This window comes from Girardinichthys multiradiatus, chromosome 2 (assembly GCF_021462225.1).
Source record: "Girardinichthys multiradiatus isolate DD_20200921_A chromosome 2, DD_fGirMul_XY1, whole genome shotgun sequence".
Classification (NCBI taxonomy): domain Eukaryota; kingdom Metazoa; phylum Chordata; class Actinopteri; order Cyprinodontiformes; family Goodeidae; genus Girardinichthys; species Girardinichthys multiradiatus.
The window spans coordinates 37,238,521-37,248,765 of record NC_061795.1 but is presented as its reverse complement, the minus strand read 5'-3'; the positions used below and the strand labels follow the sequence as shown (position 1 = coordinate 37,248,765).

At 39.4% G+C, this 10,245-nt stretch overlaps 1 protein-coding gene across 1 annotated transcript in view; it reads left to right on the top strand.

Moving 5' to 3' along the window:
* The first annotated feature begins 1,715 nt into the window (after nucleotides 1-1,715).
* Nucleotides 1,716-10,245, top strand: part of si:dkeyp-19e1.3 (USP6 N-terminal-like protein) — a 31,587-nt gene continuing 23,057 nt past the window's right edge. The window contains exon 1 of the mRNA XM_047381334.1: nucleotides 1,716-2,053. The gene's annotated coding sequence lies outside the window, so the exon portion shown is untranslated. The remainder of the gene's footprint in view (nucleotides 2,054-10,245) is intronic.

Sequence of the window (10,245 nt, the reverse complement as noted above, 5' to 3'; positions counted from 1 at the left end):
AGGAGAAAAATGTTAAATTAGGCCAAAAATGTATGGTATTGATTGAGGATGCTGACTGTTAAGTGTTCCTCAGAGAGTGACAGTCTAGGAGAAGAAACTGTCTCTGTGGTGGCTGATTTTTGCAAATAGCACTCTGTAGCGCCGACCTGAAGGTAGAAGTCTAAAACATTTGTGTGCAGGATGTGCAGGGCCTGAAGAGATGTTAGCTGACCTATTCATGACCGTAGGTATGTTTTGAAGTCCTGAATGGAGGGAAGGTCATCCCTGATGAGCCTCTCTGCAGGCCTAATTGTTCATTGTAGTTTGCACCTATCCTGTTTTGTAGATGACCCAAACCACACAGTATTGGACAAACACAGGACAGACTGAATAATGGATTTTACTTTAAATAAAAAAACGTAATATTTTAAATGAAAGACAAAACATACTGCAAAAACTGGGCTTTGGCACTATGTTTATAAAACCTACCACTGTTTGTTTGTTTTTTTTCCAAGGAAAAGATTCTTTTACACTTTTGTAAAATGCCATGATTATTTTAACAATTTATTTCCTAATAAAGCAGAGAGACTTTTAAGGAAATGCATATTTTAAATATCCTGAATTCACGTGAATGTAGTAAAACCTTTCCTTGAGGCATTTGAATGTTGTTTTTTTATTGTCATGATTACATAACACATCTTAACCCTCCTAAGTCCAGAATTGTATAACAGTCACTTGATTTTATTTAGATTTTTGTGGCTTTAGAATTGTCAGAAAATTTTAATCCACTAAGTGTTCCTGCCTGTTTTTAGAAGACAACTTCGCTATTCAGTATCATGCATTTATTCACCATTACCATGTGCGTTTGACTGTGAAAGGCAAACTAAAAGCCAAAGACCAAATCCAGTCTGCACGGATGGAATGATGATTTAAATAACAATATCTAAAAGGTTTAAAGAAGAAAATTTCCATTTGTCATCCAGTAAAGAAATGACGAATGCCTAAATTGACTTGTAGTACCACCTAAATCATGAAAATGTCAACTACACTGCACTGTTGCCTTGCAGCAAGGTCCTGGTTCAACTCCCGGCCGGGGATCTTTCTGCATGGAGTTTGCATGTTCTCCCCGTGCATGCGTGGGTTTTCACCGAGTACTCCGGCTTCCTCCCACAGTCCAAAGACATGCCTGTTAGGTTAATTGGTCACTCTAAATTGCCTTTAAGTGTATGAATGAGTGTGTGCATGGTTGTTTGTGTGTTGCCCTGCGATGGACTGGCGACCTGTCCAGGATGTACCCCGCCTCTCGCCCATAGACTGCTGGAGATATTAGGCACCAGCTCCCCGTGACCCACTATGGAATAAGCGGTAGAAATGACATATTCCACCATCACCAGTATGACTAGTATTTGACCAGCAGAGGGCGACACATTACCTTCTTTAGTTAAGTTTATTCATAATCTGTTGTCTTTTTCAGTAAAAATTTTAAATATATCCTATTTGTCTAATTCGTTCAACATAGTAAATCTACAACGTAAACGTGTCAAAATGCTATCAATTATCACAAAACAAAAAGTTTAATTTAAACACGTAAATATGCAGTGTTCAGTTGATCGAAGAAGATACAAACAAAAAGCAAACTGTTATACAATTGAAATTCAACTTCATCACGGCTAATTTCCGTATGTTTTTGGTCGCGCATGACCGCCTACCCGCGGTCAGGTCAGTTCCTGCAAACGCGAACACGAAAGTCACGCTCAGAGCTCTCCTGTCCGCGAGGCACGCCCTCGCCCTCGCGCCGCTGTCACACTGCTCAGCCGTTTGTCAGACAGCGGCATCCAGCTCGCGCCTCGTCTCGCGACTTGTTCAGAGGGGAGGGAGAGGGTGACTCGGTCCGTTTTGACCCGCAGCGATTTCAGCGAAGCTAGTCCGCACACAGATCCGAGGGAGAAATCTTTTATGTCTGCGGCGACATCTGCGTGACGGCTCCCCTTTGACAGCGAGGGAGAGAATGAGAATAGAGGATTTAGTTTCTTCTTGTAGGTACAGTCGAGCAGAGGAAAAGTCACTCCTAAAGGTAAGCAGCGGCGACGGTCTATTGGCACGGTGTAAGCGTTTGACATTATTAGAGCTAGAAACGGTCTTGAAAAGACGTATTTCCTAAAATGGTTCTTTTGGTTTTTCGCTCTGTTATTCCCAAACAAATAAATAAAGAAAGCTGTTCACACGTTCACACGTGTGCAGCCCCTGACAATTTAATCTATTAGAAATGCACGCTATTCTGGAAACCGTTACTGTTTAATTTAGGTGTAGACGGATGGTGTAATTGTTTCTCTGCGGTAGGAGCTGTAAACGAGAACTTCTCATGGGGAATTTTTGATTCTGCAACGCTCTTTTTGGGGTTTCCAGCGGTCAAAACACCGAGTTCACTGTGGCGAGGAGAGAGTAAATGTGTAGGCTGTACGTTTGCACATTGATTTTAAAAATCAAATAGGATGCGTTGACTATTCTTTTTCCTAAGGGCGATTTATGAAGTCAGTGCTTATTCTCTTTCAATCTCGATAGAGTTACGTCCGTTTTCTGTTGATGTAGCTCCCGAGTCAAGTGTCGAAATATGGAGCCACAATTTACCATCGTCCTGTGGATTAAATACCAGAAGTAAACATGGTCTTAAACCCTAGAATAAGAAGGATTACACTGACAGATTCTCCAGAAACTAGAAATAGGCCAGTGACTGGTGAGTGTGTCTCATGTCAAGCGTGGCCCCTTTTGGAAGGGGAAAGCAGGCCATCTCACAGGTTTAAATGTGGGGTGGGGGAGGCTGCATGCTGTTTGGGTGAAATATCTCCCATTAGGATGCAGCTTTTCTCATGTCTGGTAGCCTTATGCAGTCAGTTCTAAGTGTTTAAGGCAATACGAAAGACTTTGCAAGTTCCAAACATCCTTGTCTTTTATCAAGACAGAATTTTATTTGTCTTTTTCCCTATTTGCTATATTAGATAGTGATATAATCCCATTCAATCACTTTTGATTGATTGCCATGACCTGGACAATGTCGGAATTCTCCTTAATTAAATACTTCTAAAATATTACATGGGCATGGTAGTTATCTCAAGTGCACAGAAATGCTGTCATTACCTTTTTAAATACACCGATCAAGAATAATAATATAATCACTGACAGGTGAAATGAAAAACACCAGCCTTCTTCAAGTTGAAGCCCTCTCTAAGCTGCCTCTGGCCATTCCTACATCACTGCTCAAGCCAGCCATGTTCTTCACAGATGTCGGCTTTTATAAATGAAGCCGGCATCGGGGATCCACGTGAGTGGAGTGGAACTTGGCAGGGTTGATTCAGAGTGTTACAGATAAAATGTGTGTCGGACATCTCCCATTCCAGAGACTCCAGCGCAATAGTTCTCCATGCTGACCCCTGTTTTTACAGGGCCAACTCTATTGCTTTCCTGGGGAGCATATGGCACTAAGATGCGTAATAGGAAGAAGATAAGAAGACAAATGCAATGTGATACTTTGGACAATATTCTGCTGGGAAACCTTGGGTCCTGCCTTCCATGTGGATGTTACTTTGATACCTACCGCCAACCTAAACATTTTGGAAGACAATGTACTTCAATGTAGTTCTTGGAAATAGTATCTCTCATGGAAATGTTATTAACTGGTGGCTGTGGCCTTTTTCAAAAGACTATTGCCCTCTGTCTCAAAGCAAAAAATGGTTCAGGAATGGCTTTAGGATCACAAGAACAAGTTTGAGCTGTTCACCTGGCCTCCAAATTCCTCAAATCTCAATCCCGTCGAGTACCCGTGAGATGGGCTGGACAAACAAATCCAATCAATGGCAGCCCCACTCCACAACTTTCAGAACTTAAAGGATCTGCTGCTAACATTTTGGTGCCAGATACTACAGTACACCTTCAGGGCTTTGGTGAAGGTCATGGATGTTCTGCTTTCTCGTTATTTCTAATGAGTGCATGACATAAAATGGCTCATTTGTCTCTATCATAACATCTGAATATTGTCCATTCTTTATCAAGCAACTGTCTGAGTGTTTTTATAATAAATAGTCAATGAGTGAAGTATTTTTATTTATTTTTTTGATGTGTTCTTATACTGTCTCATTTTGAATTCATGTTCAAATCAAAAAAACTTAGTAAAAAATGGTCAGTTTTTCTGGTGAGTCACCTGTACATTAAACATCTCTTCATTCACTGACAAAATAACACACAAAAAGTAATTGTAGACTCTCCTTGATAATAATTAACAGCTACACATTAAAAATGTAAAGCCTAGTTTTGTTCTTCTTTACTAAAAACCTTAACGTTGGCCTAGAATCGAGCTACACTGTTTTACTTTAAGAACTGCGTGTGAATAAAACTTTGTTGTTAGACAATGATCTGACAAGCCGGTCTTTTACCAGCTGAAGCCCTGTGTGAGGCAGAGCATGTGAGCTTATTTTTTGCCTGCGAGGCAACATTAGTCTTTTATACCAAGCCCTTTTTTTTTTTTTTTCTAGCTAGAATCTGATTACGCCGTATTTGCAGTTCAAGTCAGCTTGATTATCCGACTTTGATTAAAAGCATTTCAACAGATCTGCAGTGGAAGCAAGCAATGATATTGCATTTTAATTTAGTTATAAATAAATTGCTTGGTTGGATAACTAATGAGGAGTAACAGGGTATAGACTTTTTTCCACATTTCTTTTATTGCCTTTTATGGTAATCAGTAGCATTAATTGTGCGCTCTTGTGATTAATATTATTTCACAAGAAAGGCAACAATAGCCCTTTTCTCTGCCTGAATGCTGGCTTTATGATGGACGTCAAAGGGCTACAAATGTACCAGTGTCACAAAATGCACCAAATAGTGATGCTTTTAGCCAGCTGTAAAAACGGACTTTATTCTAGTTGTGGGGCGAAAAAAAAATGGAGTTTTAGTCCTGTTACTTCAGATTTTGTGAGAAGGTCTTCGCACTTTTCTACACACATTGAAAATAACAATTGCCATATGCTGGACTATGTTGTCTCTTACTTGGAGACAAACACAGCCATACTCACACCTACATGTCATCTTTTGATTAAATCTGCAAATGTGTTACTCAAAATACAAATGACCATCTGACCAACCCTGATCTGCTAATACGACTTGTTGAGCCATAATTTGCATTATTTGTCATTTTAATAAAAACATTTTTTTTCTAGTTGTCTGCATAAAAATGTATTTAGCATCACTTGTATACTGGGAGTGTTGAAACGTTTATGTCACACTTGCACTTATTATTATTATTTCTATTGATTGAAAGCACTACTATTAAATTGCATTTTTTATTCATTGGCTTCTTTTCAGTTTGCCAAAAGCTGACTTGACAAGAAGATGTGTCACCTTTTAAGCAGGCACAGTCTTTCACAGTAGTCAAAATTTTCAATACTTTGCTAAAGCATTCATACCCCTTGGAATTTTTCCACATTTTGTCACGTTACAACTAAACACTCGGTGTTTTTTTTATCTGAAAGATCAACACAAAGTGCTGCATAATTGTGAAATGGCAGAAAATATGATGCACGGTTTTCTGCACTGAAAAATCAGAAAATTGTGACGTTCATTTGGATTCATCCAAACCACCTTTCATTGCATTCAGTGCAAGATTATATGGGTTATGTCTCTATCCACTTTGCACATCTAGAGAATAAAATCTTTCCACATTCTTCTTTGCAAAGTTGCTAAAGCTTAGTCAGATTGGATGGAGAGAGCCAGTGAACATATATTCTTTTAGACTTTTTAAATAGGTCTGAACGTTTGATATGCTTTGATCGAAACCATCCCGTTGTGGCTTTTGTTGTATGTTAAGGATCCTTGTCCTGGTGTAAGATGGACATCTGCCACAGTTGCAAGTTTTTTTTGTAGCCTCTAACAGGTCTTTCCAGAATATCTGTGTATTTTGCTCCATCCATTTTACCATCAACTCTGACCAGATTCCGTCTTCCTGTTTAAGATGATCGTCCCCACAGCAGGATGTTGCCATGTTTCATGGCGGGGACGATGCGGTTTGAAGTGTTTATTTTCTGCTGCCCATTGCATTTTTTTTTTGCATGTAGGCTAAAACAGTTACATTTTGACCATCTGATCAGAGCAGCTTCTTCCACGTTTTCTGTGTCCCCTACTTGGAATTCAAATAGCCGTGATACTGTGGGTTTATCCTAGATTTGTGTCTGGCCAGAGCTGGTTAGTCTTTCCATAACCTGAAGCTATTTCCTACTGCTTATCATTGAGATGGTTTTAAAATGTGATTTGTCACCAACAATTAAGACATGAGTGATAGCTGCATGGGATAATAGTTTTCGACTGAGCATTCTTGGGCATTTTTGTGAAGGCTATATTTGGTTATCTTGGAATTTCCCCATCATGGTTGTGTCATGTCAGTTTGTCTCTTTTTTTAGACGCCACTCTGTTTTTGCTCCAGATACTCAATCTCAATTGTTGGTAAAGAAGCTACACGTTCCCTCCCATCTAAGGCTCTTTCTTTTGCATGTACCACAGATGTCTGTTTATGTTCTTTTAAGCAAACTTTCTACTCAAAACCACAACATCAGTTAATCTTCAGTCATTGCTGATTGGCTTCTAACTCAGGAGGAGTTCACTGTGGCAGTAGTTGCTTGCAACCTTACAGTGTGTTTACCTTTTTGAATTATTTAATCGTTTTGCCTGTGTGTAAAAGTTGCACTTATTCTGTATTGATTGCACAAAGATTCTGAGCTTTTTTTTAAAAATCTGGGTGAATAGTAAATAGGGTCTACAAAGGACAGTTCGTCTGTAGAAAAAAGGCTGTTTTACAAAGAAACAAGGTGCAATGCATGTTACAAGTTCTCTACATAAAGCACACTGTGTTGTTAATTTATTAACTGGATAAAAGTTTTCTTTTAGTCTCACTGCTTATATTATGGCTGCATCCATGCCAGTATGAAGATCCAGTTATGAGAATGTGGCTTTCCCAGCAGGGTCCATGGGTTTTGTGTGTTTATGAATACAGTTCCCTTGACATTTCTGTCCTCTTCATACCATGCTGTGCAAAAGTCCTGCAAGTCTACAAAGCAAGGCCTCCCTTGATTGGCCTGCTATAATAAAACATCTTAACCTTTCTGTTATTAGGAAAAATAAAAATAAACTTCCCTGCCTTTATTTTCTCCAACAACTGGAAATTACTTTAGGGTCAGGTCAGATACAAGGAGGGGTAACCTAACTTCTTCAGCCTTCAGCATGTTATTTCCCCTTTGTTAAGATAAAAAAATGGTTTGTTGCTTAATCATGGGTATTTTTTACTGAGGAATCTGTGTTCTTTACTTTTTAAAAATTTAAAAAGCAAAGGCAAATTAGGAATACAGTGTCAGGCTGGACAGAAAGGCCCCTTGAGGACACCAAGTTATTCTGAGTCCTGTGCCATTCCCCAGTCACTGTAGTCTGGATGTTTTGGCCCCTGGTCTGCACACTATTTTCAATGCATAAACAGTATAGGAAGACTGCATATCCCCTGTTTAGGATACTGTGGTTGTCTCTAAAAATTACTAGAAGTTGTATTTTCTGTCATTGGTCCAACAGGATATTATTGTTGTATTTTTCACCAAATTAAAATAAAACAAATTTTGTTTCCTATTGTGACATAGTTTGCTTCAACTCTTTAAAAAGATTATGTTCACTTACAGTTTGTTCTGCTTTGTTGAGAGTCAACAGACACTATGAGAAAGTAGTCCCAGGAACCCTGGGGTAAGGCGTCGCCGTCACACCATCACAAAACATGTCTAGTTGGAAGAGGCTTTGATTGTTGTGTCTGAAGAAGTCCGATGGAAGTGTAGCATTTCCACTAAATATTTACTGTGCGGTCATCAAGCATAATAAAATGGAGCCTAGATCAAACTGTAGTGCTCTTTGTCACATCTAATGTTTTTAGTTTTGTTAATCAACATATTATTGTCAAGTTTGACAGTATGGTGTTACCAAGAAAGTTTTGATATACTAAAAAAAAAACACTATACAGGTAAGGTGTGTTGGACAGCATCTTTGTAAACTATTTTACCAATAATAAACAAATCGGGGCTTATTGCAGGAAAGGTTTTCTTCTAGGGTAGTGCTATTTTTAGTTCCACCCATCTTCCCAACGATTAAAGCAAAGCAACCCCACAGCATGATGCCCCCACCAACACGTATCACTGTGGGGATGGTGTTATCAGGGTGTGTTTTCTGGGTGTGTACAGTTTATGTACAGTACAATTTATGTCTCATCTGAACTGAGCACATTATTCCAGATGTTTACTGTACCCCTACATGGGTTGTGGAACACTGAAAAACACTCTTCTTATGGTTTTCTTTTAACAACGGGTTTCTTTTAGCCACTCTTCCGTAAAGGGCAGATTTGAGTAGACCACTGTCAGCAGATTCCCCTACCAGAGCTCTGGATTTCTGCAGCACCTCCAGAGTTACCACAGGCCTCCTGGCTGTTACTATGAAAAATGCTCTACCCTCTTAGTTTAAATGAACAGTCTTTGTAGGTTTGCAGATAGACCATACTCTTTTCATTCTGGAAAGAATAATTGAACAGTGCCCTGTGAGAGGCTCAAAGCTTGGGATATAGATTTGTATCCTAGCCTTGCTTTACTGTACGTCTTGACAGAAATATTCCTGACCTCTCTACTGTGTTTCTTCGTCTGCATGAAGCTGTTCAATAATACTGTCTGGGTGCTAGAGGACAATTGACTGCCCTGTATTTTATGTAGGGATATCGGAGTAAAAGTGGTTGAATACAAATGCACGATGAACCTCTTGATTTGTAAAAATGTTTTAAAGCCATGTATAATTTTTGTTTTATATCAAAGTGATGCTCTACTTTGAGTTAGTCTTATTACATAAATGTCAACAGGGCTGCACGGTGGCGCGGTTGGTAGCACTGTTGCCTTGCAGCAAGGTCCTGGTTCAACTCCCAGCCGGAGGTCTTTCTGCATGGAGTGTGCATGTTCTACCCGTGCATGCGTGGGTTCTCACCGGGTACTCCGGCTTCCTCCGACAGTCCAAAAGCATGACTGTTAGGTTAAGTGGTCTCTCTAAATTGCCCTTAGGTGTGCATGGTTGTTTGTCCTGTATGTCTCTCGCCCATAGACTGCTGGAGATAGGCACCAGCCCGCCCAGTGACCCACTATGGAATAAGTAGTATAGAAAATGAATGAACATCTAAGTTTGTGGTTGTGACATTACAATAAAACCTCAAGAGAATGAATACTTTTGCAGTGCACTGTATGTTCAAAACTGTTCTGTTCTTTAAGCATATTGGGGTTCTTTTTTGCCTTGCGGCCTGCATGGATTTGGAGAGTGCGCTGTTTCTGAGAATCTTATTCCAAACCTTCCTCTAAAGAAAGAGACAGCTGTTGAACATCTTGTGAGAGTCTGCTTTGATTTGCGGTGGGGTGGCTTGGTAATTCATGGTTCCAGAAGGGGCTTCCTTTTAATTACAAGCATATTATAAACTGCCAAAACGTGTATATGGTGAGAGAAAATTCAAAGGGAAATGTGCTGAGGGTGGCCTCGATTGTGAGTGTAAATGTGAAATTATATGGACCTTAAATAGGAGCTCCTGTCCCATTACCTACATTTCTTAATTCCTTGCTAAAAATACAAAAATCACCTTCTTGTGTTCCTCACATCGCTCTCTTGCTTGTCTTCTCTTTTATTTTTAGTTTGGGCTGAACACAGGAACACTTTAATGCACTCTCTGCAGCTGATTCCCATTACCAATCTAGAGCTCTGAAGCCATCTAGGACCAAAGACCTCTTCATTTGGAAATTGAAGCCATGTGGTAGCTTGTTAGCTTCCTTTTTCAACTGGAACGATCTGTGTGGTGTTTACAACCACCATTAGGCCAGAGTATTTAGCTAATTTCATGAGGAGGATAAAATCATATGCTGCAAACTGAATGTGTATAGTTTCTTGATGTAGCGTTGGGTATCAGGATTTTGAATCAGGAGATACATTTTTCTAAAATACAGTGCTGTGAAAAAGTATTTGGCCCTTTACATATTTCCTCTGTTTTGGTTTTTTTGTCAGACTTAAATGTTTAAAATTCTCAAACACCTTTTAATATCAGATAAAAATAACCTGGAAAAATACAAATTACAGTTTTAAAATGATGGTTTTATTTCTTAAGGGAAAAAAGCTATTTAAACCATCCTGGCCCCATGTGAAAAAGTAATCGCCCCCTAAACCTAATAACTGGTT